We start from the raw sequence: 15,586 nt of genomic DNA, 5'->3' as shown, positions 1-15,586 counted from the left end.
GTTGCGGAGATACGTGGCACCTATGGTTCCATCTGTTGATCCTCCTGCCCCGGTTTTGGTGGAGGGGGAGTTGGAGTATATTGTGGCGAAGATTTTGGATTCTCGTGTTTCAAGGCGGAAACTCCAGTATCTGGTTAAGTGGAAGGGTTATGCTCAGGAAGATAATTCCTGGGTCTTTGCCTCTGATGTCCATGCTCCCGATCTTGTTCGTGCCTTTCATATGGCTCATCCTGGTCATCCTGGGAGCTCTGGTGAGGTTTCGGTGACCCCTCCTCAAGGGGGGGGTACTGTTGTGAATTCTGTGGCAGAGCTCCCTCCTGTGGTCACAAGTGGTACTTCGGCTGGTTCTCTCTGTGAGCTTCCGTTGGTGGAGGAAAGTGGTACTGCGGCTTCTGAGTTTCCTTCCTCAGGTGATGTGGTGAAGTCGTTAGGTGCTGCTCTATTTAACTCCACCTAGTGCTTTGATCCTGGCCTCCAGTCAATGTTCTAGTATTGGACCTTTTTCCTCCTGGATCGTTCCTGTGGCCTGCTGCTCTGCATAGCTAAGTTCCTCTTTGCTATTTGTTTGCTGTTTTTTTCTGTCCAGCTTGTCAATTTGTTTTTTACTGCTTGCTGGAAGCTCTGGGACGCAGAGGGTGTACCTCCGTGCCGTTAGTTCGGTACGGAGGGTCTTTTTGCCCCCTTTGCGTGGTTTTTGTAGGGTTTTGTGTTGACCGCAAAGTTACCTTTCCTATCCTCGCTCTGTTCAGAAAGTTGGGCCTCACTTTGCTAAATCTATTTCATCTCTACGTTTGTCTTTTCATCTTTTTTTTTTTTCAAAATCTGTTTATTACATTTTCCAATATAATCATCATACAATTGGTAATGACATGAAGAATTAACAGTCATAAACTCAACCCAAACCCTCCCCCTCCCAAGAACCCCAATCTCTGCATGCGCATAACCAACAAAGCAATTCACGGAACTGGTGTATTGCCGCCTATCCTCTGTAACAAATACCATTGTGTGTTTTCAAACTGCGCTTTCAGCTTCTCCCTAGTCTCCAAAGGTAGAGACGGGATGAGAGAAGACCATGTAGACAAAAATTTGCCTACCATTTTTTCTTTGTTAGACAAAGCATCCATCCATTCCATTTTAAATATGAATTGGATTTTTGTACGAACAAGAGAAAGCGACGGGGCTACCGGATTTAACCATGAATGAAGTATATTCTTCCTGGTCGCCGATGCCCAAATCATGAGTGTAGCTTTGATATATTTAGATAATTTGTTTTGTGTTTCATCCAGAATATTAAAAATAGCCCATTGAGGGGTGAGCGCGAAATTGACTCCACACAACTTTTGTAACTCATCATGAACACTACTCCACAACTCCTGGATCTTCGGGCAGCTCCACAGATGGTGATAAATATCTGTGTTGCGGGATTTACATTTGGAACACAAGTAGACTGAGACCGGAGACATCCTAAACTGCAAATAAGGCGTGATGTAGGCTCTATGTAAAATTAGTAGAGCCATGTCAGAATAACTACTATATGACAGTACTTTCCTTTGTGCTAATGTTGCGTCAAGAAGATCCTCCACCTTGAGACCTGGGAGGTCCTTCAACCACCTAGCCACTCCTGTAGTTTTACCTTCCCACGTCCATTTTTTCCGTAGTACTGAGTAGATGTTGCTTATGGATGCCGGTTGTGTTCTTGTATTTCTAATAAATTCATCCAGGTTTGTCCTCCCCTCCTCCGCCCCCCCCACTCAGCTGACACTTCTGTGCTAGGCTACGCGCCTGAAGAAAAAGAAAAGCGTTATTACTAAATAGTGGGAAGCGTTGTGATGCCGCCTCAAAGGATAATACCGAAAGGTTAAGATCCAATAGATCGATTGCTTGTCTACAGCCCTGAGAAGCCAGACGTCTATAGAAAGATGGTGCGGAGCCCCTTAAGAACCCCGGATTATCCAAGAAGGGCTGATATGGAGACAAACCTGCCTTTAATTTACAAATTTTCCTACTATGTCTCCAGGTCAGCATCGTTTGCCACATAGTTGGATGATCCCGTATCTCCAATGGGAGATCCTCCCCCTTCAGATGTAACAATGCCGACAGTGAGATATGCGGGCAAAATTGTTGTTCTAGATCAATGTTGGCATAATGAGAGACACCCCTTATCCAGTCAATGGCGTACCTAAAATTGGCTGCTAAGTTATATCTACCCAGATCAGGAAAATTTATACCACCTTCTGCCCTCGTCGCCTGCAATTTAAAAAGACCTATACGCGTTCTGCCTCCCACCCCCCATATAAATTTACGAAAATTTGAATTTAGTATACTAAGGTCTGCCTTAGTCAGGAGCAGTGGCAACGTCTGAAAGGCGTATAACAATTTAGGGAAAACTATCATCTTAATTAAATGACATCTACCTGAGAATGATAGTGTAAAATGCTTCCACAATTGGAGAAGACCAACTATGGAAGAAATCAAAGGTTGACAGTTTACTCTATATAAGATGGAGGGGTCTGCAGGCAATCTTATCCCCAAATATTTAATAGATTCCTGGCTCCATTGAAATGGAAACGAGGGATCATTCAACCTCCCAGATTTGAATACCGCCAGAGCCTCAGACTTGCTATAATTCACCTTGAAACCAGAACATTTACCAAATTTCTCCAAGTTGATCATGATAGCCGGAATTGCCTGAGTTGGATTGGCAATAAATAAAAGGATGTCGTCTGCGAAAGCCGAGATCTTTAAGGATGTAGTTCCCACTCTCACCCCTTCAAACGCCGCCTCACTCTGTAATGTTCTCAAGAATGGGTCTAGTGCCAAATTAAACAAAAGGGGAGACAAAGGGCAACCCTGGCGTGTTCCACGCTGGATTTCAAAGGGCTTAGATAGTGTGTTATTAACTAACATCCTAGACAGTGGGTTTTTATAAATAGATTTAACTGCCTTGCAGAACCATGAACCAAACCCACTAAATAATAACAGATCAAACAGGTAACCCCATGCCACCCTATCGAACGCCTTATCGGCGTCCAGGCTAACCACGATAGGCTTCATAAGTCGTTTCGCTCTACAGTAGGATATGGCTCCCAGGGCTGTTCTGATGTTGTATGTAATGGATTTCCCATGTACAAACCCAGTTTGCTGTGGTGAGATCAGACTAGGGATAATTCTTTGTAATCTGTCAGCCAAAATTTTTGTGAATATTTTGAAATCTGAGTTAAGTAACGATATTGGTCTATATCCTTCAACCTGCGCGTGATCTTTGCCTGGTTTTGGAAGAATAATGACAACCGCCTCGTTGAACCGATCAGGAAGGTGGCCAAACTCAACTATGCTATTATATAACTCACACAAGTGTGAGGTCAGGCTGGTTCCCAGGATTTTATAGTGCTCATTGCTGAACCCATCTGGGCCTGGTGCCTTAGATAATTTCAGTTTAGTTATAACTTGTAAAATCTCCGAGGGTGTTATAGGAGAATTGATGGCCTCCCTCTCTTCGTCTGTAAGTGTCGGTGCTAGGTAATCTTTAAGAAATTCTCCACTCGCCTCTTCCCCTCCTGACTCCGAGCTGTATAGCTCACTAAAAAATGTTCTGAATTCGTCTACTATTTCCTCATTGTTTGCCAATATGTGACCATCACGTCGTTTGATTTTGTGTATTTTCTTTGCTTTCCTATATGGACGTGTAAGGGATGCCAGCACCTTCCCTGGTTTATTACCCCATTTAAAATATTTATGTTTCTGGTAGTCTAAGTTGAACAAGGCCCTTTCGTGAGCCAACGCATCCGCCTCCTCCCTAGCCCTTAAGAATTTTTCTTTTGTTGCTGGTGTATTGCTTAGCTTAAAGTCCTTGTATGCCTGAGTTAATGATGTTTGTGTGTCTACTACACGTTTCATCAATTCTTTTTTTTGTGACTGACATAAGAGATAATCTGGCTCCTCAATACGGCCTTAGAGGCCATCCAAAACAAATGAGCGTCATTACAATGAGCACGGTTGTCACCCTTATAGACCTCCCAAGACATCTGTAAATATTTTTTAAAATCGTCCGACTGATAAAGGTATGAAGGAAAACGCCACATCCTCTCCTGATGTATTGGAGTTGTTAGGTTAGAATTGAATGTTACTGGGGCGTGATCCGATATATGGATATTTTGTATGTTTGAATGTGTAATTAGGGGTATTAATGACGAGTGCACCAACCAACAATCAATCCTAGCGTGGGAATCGTGTACATGAGAGTAGTGGGAGTAGTCCCTATGCAGGGGATGGTGTATTCTCCACACGTCGACCAAATCTAGGTGTTCCAAGAGTGATTGGATGCCATTCCCTCGTCCTTGTCCGTGAGTGACCCCAGAGCCAGATCTATCCATGGTCCCGTCTGCTACGTCATTAAAATCTCCGCCCATAATTATCCGAGACGTCTCCCACCCCACCAAACTCTCCAACAATCTAGTTTACAAAAAAACCCTGTTTGGGAGAGAAGAACAGACAAATCGCGGCGCCCTAAGTGCGTAAACACAATATTATAGTCTTTAAAGGGTGCACAATTTTATGCACTCACCTGATAAAAGACTAAAATGGCTTTAGATCGTGTATCCTCCAAATTCCCTCTGAGATACTTTTCAATATACAGGGCTTGCAGCTTGCCTCGGGTGGATCCAAGTGAGAGAGCCAGAGTAAGGCTCACACAGGATGAGTAGTTCAAGAAAAGCACATCCAGCCCATGAATGGCAGCGCTTCCCAGGACTCACATTCAAAGATGATATTTCATATTTTTTTATTTCATAACTTAAAATAGAAGAGATACAACGCGTTTCGGATACAGTATATATCCTTCTTCAGGTATCATAAAAACACAGTACAAATCCTACTAGTATAAAATTCAATTACACTTATATATAGTATCACACCTTTTATCCCAGTCTCAGAAACTTGATTTGGGGTGTGGACCAAGTTCAGGAAAACACCCACTGATTGATACAGCCTTGTTAACATTGATGCAAGGAAGAGAGAAAAAAAAATAAAAAAAATAAAAAAATATGTATCAAAGGGGAAAAAAAAAAAAAAAAAAACACAAGAAGAAGGAAAAAAAAAATCACAAGAAAAAAAAAAACACAAGAAAAAAAAAAAAAAAAAAAAAAAACTTAAAAAAAAAAAAAATCCTTTAAACTTTCTCTATGATATCATTCAATCCATTTGGAAATAATGTTCCCAAACGATATATCCAAAACGTTTCTTTCCTGTTTAAAAGAGCATTCCTGTTTGCAACTCCAGAGGGTATCTGCTCCACTGGAGTTACTTTTATGTTAAAAATTTTATTATGTTTAAGTAGTAGATGCCTTGAGAGACTATGTTTTAAAAAGCCATTTTTTGCTCTATTTCTGTGGCCATTAATGCGGGACCGCAGTGTCTGTACAGTGCGTCCCACATACTGCAAGCCACAACTGCATGTGATGACATATACAACATGATCACTACTACAGGTGAGTCTTTGTGAGATTTCAAAGACATCACCAGTATTATTGCATTTAATAGTTTTAGCCCCATGATCTAGGATCCCACAGGTGCAACATTTTTTGGAGTTACATTTAAAAACTCCGGTGCCTTGAAGAACTCCACATAAAGTTTGATCCTTATTTTTATAAATGTTTTTTCTTTTTGGATCCAACTGTTTTTTTAATTTACTGGGGGCCACCAAATTTTTCAAAGTTTTCCCCCTTCTATATGTAATCCCTGGTTTATCAGGGAGATGTTTTCCCAAGACAGGGTCACGCTTCAAGATGTACCAATATTTAGAAAGCACAGTTCTTATGATTTTATTGCCCCTATTGAATGTTGTCACAAAATTCAATTTCCAGCGATCATCACTTTTTTCCTTACCAGTAGTCAAAGTGTCCCCCTTCCTGGTTTTTCCTTTTAAACATTCTTCCTGTGTTTTTATTTTGTTGTCCCTATATGCACCATTTATCAAATTTTTCGGGTATCTTTTTTCTTTAAATTTTCTTTTTAGAATTTTAGACTGAGCTACATAATCAGATTCTCTCGTACAATTCTTTCTGATGCGATAAAATTGGCTGTGGGGTATATTAACCTTCCACTTCTTGTAATGTGCACTATTGAAATCTAAAAAGCCATTTGAATCCACTTTTTTGAAGTGGGATTTCGTGATGATTTTTTTACCACTATGGCTGATCTCTAAATCAAGAAATACCATTTTTTCTTTATTAATTTGTGATGTAAAGGTAATCCCCCAGGTGTTATTATTGAGCTCCTTTATGAATTGTGCCGCTTCCTCCTCTGTCCCCTTCCATATGATAATCAGATCATCTATGAAGCGCTTATAAAGCCTTATTTTGTCATAGAAAACAGGCTTAGAAAGTGACGATGAGGACTCGAATCGCCCCATGAATAAGTTTGCGAAACTTGGCGCGACCCGAGTCCCCATCGCGGTGCCGAGCAACTGTAAGTACAGTACGCCTTCAAAAATGAACACATTGTGTTCAAGAATGAATTTCAGACCCTTTAACAGAAAATCTCTTTGTTCGGGGAGCATCTCTGTCTTTGCTAAATAAAAACCCACTGCATTTACCCCCATTTCGTGATCTATGTTGGAATATAATGAATTAACATCCAATGAGATAAAGGAATAATTATCTTCCCATTCAATATCCCTCAGCTCCTCGATTAATTGTGTGGAATCTCTCAAATATGAAGGAAGAGACTTTACTAGATCTTGTAGAAACAGGTCAATATAATGAGAAAGATGACAAGTTAAAGACCCTATTCCTGATATAATTGGTCTACCAGGTGGTTTTTCACAGTTCTTATGCACTTTTGGTAGATGATAAAATAACGCCATGGTTGGCGCAGGATTTGATAAAAACCTTTTTTCTGTTTTATTGAGAATGTTCCTCTCATAGGCTTCCTTAATCATATGGTGATAGTCCCGAACAAAGGATTGTGTAGGATCTTCTTTTAGAATTTTGTAATATCTCATATCAGACAATATGTTCAAAGCTTCCTCAATATAGTCAGATCTGTTTTGCACAACTACTCCCCCTCCTTTATCAGCTTGCCTTATTACTATATCTGTATTTTGTCTCAAATCCTCCAATGCCATTTTCTCTCTTTTAGAGATATTGTTCTCCTTTTTTATCTTGTTTTTTCCAGTTCCATGCTTTTGGATTTTATGTTTATTATTATTATTTTCCCATTTCCTAAATTCTTCAGATACTAATGAAAAAAAGGTATCTATATTTGGTCCTCGGTGTTGATGAGGATTAAATAGAGATTTTGGGTGTACCTCCTTATGGATATATTCCCTTTCTTTGTTTGTCTCTATTGGGATCAGTATTTTTGGGGGATCCCCAATGTCCCCATTTTTTTCGTTCAACAAGAAATGCCTTTTAAGAGTGAGTTTACGAGTGTATGCATTTAAATCGAGAAAAAGATCGAATGCATTCATATCTTGAGCAGGGCAGAAATTTAGTCCCCTACTTAAAATTTCCATTTCTGAGGAGGATAAAATATGGGACGACAAATTAAATATTTTAACCAGAGGCGGATTTAGTTGTTTATAAGTTTCAGGGTTTCTTGTTTTTTTACATATTCTCAGATTTCTATTAGATCCCTTTCCTCTTTTTCCTCTTGCTCTACTTTTCTTTTTTTGGATCTTGATATTACAGTTGGTGCAAAGTAATTTGTAATATGATTCTTTTGTATTGGACTGAAAATTTGAGCTGTTTGTGAAGAACTGATTAGTGGTGGTAAAATTATTTCTGAAACACTTGGACGTGTGGGACCTATCTCTAAAAAAGAGATGTTGGATACTACTGAAGATGGTGATGGAGTGGGCGCTTGTAATACTGTGGTGAATGTAGATGGGGATTCTGTATGATCATGGATAGTTAGTTCATTTATATCAAATTGAACATTGGAAATTTCCAACCTGTGGGAAGCAGTAGGAATTTCCAATGGGGGAAGTCCAGGATTAGGGAGAGGTAATGTTGGAGCATTTTTCATTATAATGATCCTGGGCTCTAATGGAATGTTTTTTTCAATGGGTGGAGGTTTTTTCTTTTTTGCATTTTTATTCAATATGGTGTGAATGTTCTCTGGGGTAGATGTATTTAGAGGTAATTTAATTTGAGATATAGTTGTTTCAATATCATGTATATTTTTTATATTTGAATTGATTATAGTCCTTGTTTGTTTTAAACCTAATTCCTGTGGGACCAGGACTTCTGTTCTTAAATTAGTAGGTTTTTTCTTTGTTGGTCCATTGATACCTATCAGGTTTTTATTCCTGATTGGTTCCTTTGACATTGGTTTAGTTTTAACAGTATCCCTACGAAATTTTTTTATTTTTACATCTACTAGATAATTTTCAAATACTTTGAGTTTCCTGGTAATGTCATCATTCACCAAATTAAAAAAATGTAAACTTTTAAACTTTTCAAGTTCAAGTAATTTCTTTTCACAAATCATTGTGGCTTTACTGGCTAGCTCAGAACGCTTTTCCACTAACAAACTCATAAGACTATAAGAACAATCATTTAAAATATTATTCCAATTATTGGTAAAATTACTGTCATCTGAAAAAGTACTATTAAAATGTATCTTCAAACCATTTGGAACAATTTTTTGATGAATACAAATACCTAGAAATTCTGCATCAATCTGATGTCTTATTTCCATCTTCATATGTTTTTCAAAGTCCAAAAAAAGACCAGTGATGGTCCTTTTTGTCTCAATATCAATCACAGGTTCAGTACAAGAATTATCCAACCTTGTATTAGTCATGTTCTTAATGGATGATAACAGCTCCTTTCTCCTCTCAATTCTGTTGTTATAATACTCCATTTTCACTCTAGGCTGCTCGCTCCCCTTTGCTGTCTGGGGTGTCGATCTTCAACCGATTAGGAAGAACTCCTTTCGGTAACAATATACAAAAAAACCCTGTTTGGGAGAGAAGAACAGACAAATCGCGGCGCCCTAAGTGCGTAAACACAATATTATAGTCTTTAAAGGGTGCACAATTTTATGCACTCACCTGATAAAAGACTAAAATGGCTTTAGATCGTGTATCCTCCAAATTCCCTCTGAGATACTTTTCAATATACAGGGCTTGCAGCTTGCCTCGGGTGGATCCAAGTGAGAGAGCCAGAGTAAGGCTCACACAGGATGAGTAGTTCAAGAAAAGCACATCCAGCCCATGAATGGCAGCGCTTCCCAGGACTCACATTCAAAGATGATATTTCATATTTTTTTATTTCATAACTTAAAATAGAAGAGATACAACGCGTTTCGGATACAGTATATATCCTTCTTCAGGTATCATAAAAACACAGTACAAATCCTACTAGTATAAAATTCAATTACACTTATATATAGTATCACACCTTCCCAAACAGGGTTTTTTTGTATATTGTTACCGAAAGGAGTTCTTCCTAATCGGTTGAAGATCGACACCCCAGACAGCAAAGGGGAGCGAGCAGCCTAGAGTGAAAATGGAGTATTATAACAACAGAATTGAGAGGAGAAAGGAGCTGTTATCATCCATTAAGAACATGACTAATACAAGGTTGGATAATTCTTGTACTGAACCTGTGATTGATATTGAGACAAAAAGGACCATCACTGGTCTTTTTTTGGACTTTGAAAAACATATGAAGATGGAAATAAGACATCAGATTGATGCAGAATTTCTAGGTATTTGTATTCATCAAAAAATTGTTCCAAATGGTTTGAAGATACATTTTAATAGTACTTTTTCAGATGACAGTAATTTTACCAATAATTGGAATAATATTTTAAATGATTGTTCTTATAGTCTTATGAGTTTGTTAGTGGAAAAGCGTTCTGAGCTAGCCAGTAAAGCCACAATGATTTGTGAAAAGAAATTACTTGAACTTGAAAAGTTTAAAAGTTTACATTTTTTTAATTTGGTGAATGATGACATTACCAGGAAACTCAAAGTATTTGAAAATTATCTAGTAGATGTAAAAATAAAAAAATTTCGTAGGGATACTGTTAAAACTAAACCAATGTCAAAGGAACCAATCAGGAATAAAAACCTGATAGGTATCAATGGACCAACAAAGAAAAAACCTACTAATTTAAGAACAGAAGTCCTGGTCCCACAGGAATTAGGTTTAAAACAAACAAGGACTATAATCAATTCAAATATAAAAAATATACATGATATTGAAACAACTATATCTCAAATTAAATTACCTCTAAATACATCTACCCCAGAGAACATTCACACCATATTGAATAAAAATGCAAAAAAGAAAAAACCTCCACCCATTGAAAAAAACATTCCATTAGAGCCCAGGATCATTATAATGAAAAATGCTCCAACATTACCTCTCCCTAATCCTGGACTTCCCCCATTGGAAATTCCTACTGCTTCCCACAGGTTGGAAATTTCCAATGTTCAATTTGATATAAATGAACTAACTATCCATGATCATACAGAATCCCCATCTACATTCACCACAGTATCACAAGCGCCCACTCCATCACCATCTTCAGTAGTATCCAACATCTCTTTTTTAGAGATAGGTCCCACACGTCCAAGTGTTTCAGAAATAATTTTACCACCACTAATCAGTTCTTCACAAACAGCTCAAATTTTCAGTCCAATACAAAAGAATCATATTACAAATTACTTTGCACCAACTGTAATATCAAGATCCAAAAAAAGAAAAGTAGAGCAAGAGGAAAAAGAGGAAAGGGATCTAATAGAAATCTGAGAATATGTAAAAAAACAAGAAACCCTGAAACTTATAAACAACTAAATCCGCCTCTGGTTAAAATATTTAATTTGTCGTCCCATATTTTATCCTCCTCAGAAATGGAAATTTTAAGTAGGGGACTAAATTTCTGCCCTGCTCAAGATATGAATGCATTCGATCTTTTTCTCGATTTAAATGCATACACTCGTAAACTCACTCTTAAAAGGCATTTCTTGTTGAACGAAAAAAATGGGGACATTGGGGATCCCCCAAAAATACTGATCCCAATAGAGACAAACAAAGAAAGGGAATATATCCATAAGGAGGTACACCCAAAATCTCTATTTAATCCTCATCAACACCGAGGACCAAATATAGATACCTTTTTTTCATTAGTATCTGAAGAATTTAGGAAATGGGAAAATAATAATAATAAACATAAAATCCAAAAGCATGGAACTGGAAAAAACAAGATAAAAAAGGAGAACAATATCTCTAAAAGAGAGAAAATGGCATTGGAGGATTTGAGACAAAATACAGATATAGTAATAAGGCAAGCTGATAAAGGAGGGGGAGTAGTTGTGCAAAACAGATCTGACTATATTGAGGAAGCTTTGAACATATTGTCTGATATGAGATATTACAAAATTCTAAAAGAAGATCCTACACAATCCTTTGTTCGGGACTATCACCATATGATTAAGGAAGCCTATGAGAGGAACATTCTCAATAAAACAGAAAAAAGGTTTTTATCAAATCCTGCGCCAACCATGGCGTTATTTTATCATCTACCAAAAGTGCATAAGAACTGTGAAAAACCACCTGGTAGACCAATTATATCAGGAATAGGGTCTTTAACTTGTCATCTTTCTCATTATATTGACCTGTTTCTACAAGATCTAGTAAAGTCTCTTCCTTCATATTTGAGAGATTCCACACAATTAATCGAGGAGCTGAGGGATATTGAATGGGAAGATAATTATTCCTTTATCTCATTGGATGTTAATTCATTATATTCCAACATAGATCACGAAATGGGGGTAAATGCAGTGGGTTTTTATTTAGCAAAGACAGAGATGCTCCCCGAACAAAGAGATTTTCTGTTAAAGGGTCTGAAATTCATTCTTGAACACAATGTGTTCATTTTTGAAGGCGTACTGTACTTACAGTTGCTCGGCACCGCGATGGGGACTCGGGTCGCGCCAAGTTTCGCAAACTTATTCATGGGGCGATTCGAGTCCTCATCGTCACTTTCTAAGCCTGTTTTCTATGACAAAATAAGGCTTTATAAGCGCTTCATAGATGATCTGATTATCATATGGAAGGGGACAGAGGAGGAAGCGGCACAATTCATAAAGGAGCTCAATAATAACACCTGGGGGATTACCTTTACATCACAAATTAATAAAGAAAAAATGGTATTTCTTGATTTAGAGATCAGCCATAGTGGTAAAAAAATCATCACGAAATCCCACTTCAAAAAAGTGGATTCAAATGGCTTTTTAGATTTCAATAGTGCACATTACAAGAAGTGGAAGGTTAATATACCCCACAGCCAATTTTATCGCATCAGAAAGAATTGTACGAGAGAATCTGATTATGTAGCTCAGTCTAAAATTCTAAAAAGAAAATTTAAAGAAAAAAGATACCCGAAAAATTTGATAAATGGTGCATATAGGGACAACAAAATAAAAACACAGGAAGAATGTTTAAAAGGAAAAACCAGGAAGGGGGACACTTTGACTACTGGTAAGGAAAAAAGTGATGATCGCTGGAAATTGAATTTTGTGACAACATTCAATAGGGGCAATAAAATCATAAGAACTGTGCTTTCTAAATATTGGTACATCTTGAAGCGTGACCCTGTCTTGGGAAAACATCTCCCTGATAAACCAGGGATTACATATAGAAGGGGGAAAACTTTGAAAAATTTGGTGGCCCCCAGTAAATTAAAAAAACAGTTGGATCCAAAAAGAAAAAACATTTATAAAAATAAGGATCAAACTTTATGTGGAGTTCTTCAAGGCACCGGAGTTTTTAAATGTAACTCCAAAAAATGTTGCACCTGTGGGATCCTAGATCATGGGGCTAAAACTATTAAATGCAATAATACTGGTGATGTCTTTGAAATCTCACAAAGACTCACCTGTAGTAGTGATCATGTTGTATATGTCATCACATGCAGTTGTGGCTTGCAGTATGTGGGACGCACTGTACAGACACTGCGGTCCCGCATTAATGGCCACAGAAATAGAGCAAAAAATGGCTTTTTAAAACATAGTCTCTCAAGGCATCTACTACTTAAACATAATAAAATTTTTAACATAAAAGTAACTCCAGTGGAGCAGATACCCTCTGGAGTTGCAAACAGGAATGCTCTTTTAAACAGGAAAGAAACGTTTTGGATATATCGTTTGGGAACATTATTTCCAAATGGATTGAATGATATCATAGAGAAAGTTTAAAGGATTTTTTTTTTTTTTAAGTTTTTTTTTTTTTTTTTTTTTTTCTTGTGTTTTTTTTTTCTTGTGATTTTTTTTTTTCCTTCTTCTTGTGTTTTTTTTTTTTTTTTTTTTTCCCTTTGATACATATTTTTTTATTTTTTTAATTTTTTTTTCTCTCTTCCTTGCATCAATGTTAACAAGGCTGTATCAATCAGTGGGTGTTTTCCTGAACTTGGTCCACACCCCAAATCAAGTTTCTGAGACTGGGATAAAAGGTGTGATACTATATATAAGTGTAATTGAATTTTATACTAGTAGGATTTGTACTGTGTTTTTATGATACCTGAAGAAGGATATATACTGTATCCGAAACGCGTTGTATCTCTTCTATTTTAAGTTATGAAATAAAAAAATATGAAATATCATCTTTGAATGTGAGTCCTGGGAAGCGCTGCCATTCATGGGCTGGATGTGCTTTTCTTGAACAATCTAGTTTGGAATTGTGATTCAGGTGTATTGGGGGCATAGATGTTAACTAGGCTAAAATGCATTCCCTCAATTACGATTCTAACCAAAAGAAATCTGCCTTGAGGGTCTTCCAGTGTATCAGTTATCTCGTATTTAAGGTCATTATGTATTAATATGGCTACACCTCGTTGTTTTTTAGAAAAAGAAGCTTCAGCACAGAGCGTGTACTTTCTGCTGAGTAAAGAAGGATGATTATTTTTAATCCAATGAGTTTCCTGTAGAAAAATGATGTGGATATTTTGTTTTTGTAAAAAATTTAAAACCTTTTTCCTTTTAATTGGGGTATTCAGCCCGTTCACATTCCATGAGCACCATTGTAAAGCGCGGATTGCGGCAACTTCTTTGCCAGATTGATCCGCCATTAACCAATACCTTTGCGAGTAGTTCTATGATTTATGTATAAATACTGTGTGTGAGATCCCCACCCATCCCAGCGAGTGAGTGAAAGATCTCCCAGGACCTGATCATTATGTTTGCGCATGCAGAGATCCCTCCCCCCTCCCATAACCCCACACCATTCGAACTTTTTAACTGTAACCAAGGTGCTCATCCACAGAGTGAGCACTACGTGAAAAAATAACAAGCCTATTAAAGACAAAAGGGTATTAACAAAAGCGCGACATCACTTAGAAAATGACAAATTATAACAGCTCTACTCGTTCATGTTTTGTCAGGGCTAGCAGGTGCCCGGGATTCCTTTTGCAAAAAATTCAAAGCCTTCTCTGGGTCACTGAAAGACCAATTCTTCCCCCCATAGTCAAAGCGTAAAGTTGAAGGGTACTGCAAGCCAAACCGGATATTCTTATCCACCAAGAGTTTACATGCGGGGTTGAAGGCTTTACGTCTGGCAGCCAAGGCGGCCGAGTAGTCCTGGAACAGGAGTAATTTGTGATTCTCATATAACAGGGAACGTTGTTTTCTGAATGCTGCTAAGATGCGGATTTTGTCCTGAAAATCCAATACTTTGAAGATGACTGGTCTTGGTCTATCACTGTCTCCTCCCCTCGGAGGTCCCAGTCTATGTGCTCTTTCAATGGCTACTGCACCTGATGATGGTAAAACTCCAAGGGATTTTGGCAGCCTTATTGATGTTATTTTGACCAATTCCGAGGGGGGGACAGATTCTGGAAGGCCTATGAGCCTCAAGTTATTGCGTCGGGATCTGTTTTCAAGATCATCCACCTTATCCACAATGTCTGAGATGTCTTTATCTTTACTGTCTAGTTTATCTTTGAGGGCTTTAGCGGAGTCCTCCAGATCTGAAATTCTTTGTTCTGCTTCTGCTATTTGCGCTCCCTGAGAATTAACTTGTGAGACAATTGTGTCCAATGAGTTTTGAAAAGCTGCTAGTCTGTTATCAATCTCAGGCATTAACCGGTCAATAATAACATTTGCAATGGACTGTGGGTTCTGGGCCTCAGCTTCAACGTTTTGTGACGCAGGAGATGTGGCCGCCTGGCTGCGTGCAGAGCCCCTACCAGGTTTAACGTTTTTACCTACAAATTTATCCATGGTGAAGTAGGTGCCTGAGAATTAAGGGAAGTTGTCAGTGATATCGCTAAATGTGCTCATTACATTTTATAGTAAATTGAAAAGTCTAGTGAACTGCTGCAGCCCTGCTGCCAAGCTCCTCTCTACGTGGGCTCTTCCCCAGCGTTCCACAGTTTCTGTGCCAGTAGGAGTTGCAATGCCCCCCAGCGAATAGAATAGAGGTCCTGCTTAACAAGGAACAAAGTCTGTGGGGTTCAATAGTCCTCCTGTAGAAGACCCACTAAAGCCCAGTGTCTGGCCAATGGCTCCCGCCCTTTCACAGCTCCCACACTTCCTCCGCACAATACCTCTGCTGGCACCGTTGGCTGATGCCAGAGA

The sequence above is a fragment of the Ranitomeya imitator genome, chromosome 2 (genome assembly GCF_032444005.1).
Source record: "Ranitomeya imitator isolate aRanImi1 chromosome 2, aRanImi1.pri, whole genome shotgun sequence".
Lineage (NCBI taxonomy): Eukaryota > Metazoa > Chordata > Amphibia > Anura > Dendrobatidae > Ranitomeya > Ranitomeya imitator.
This window is presented reverse-complemented; position numbering follows the sequence as displayed.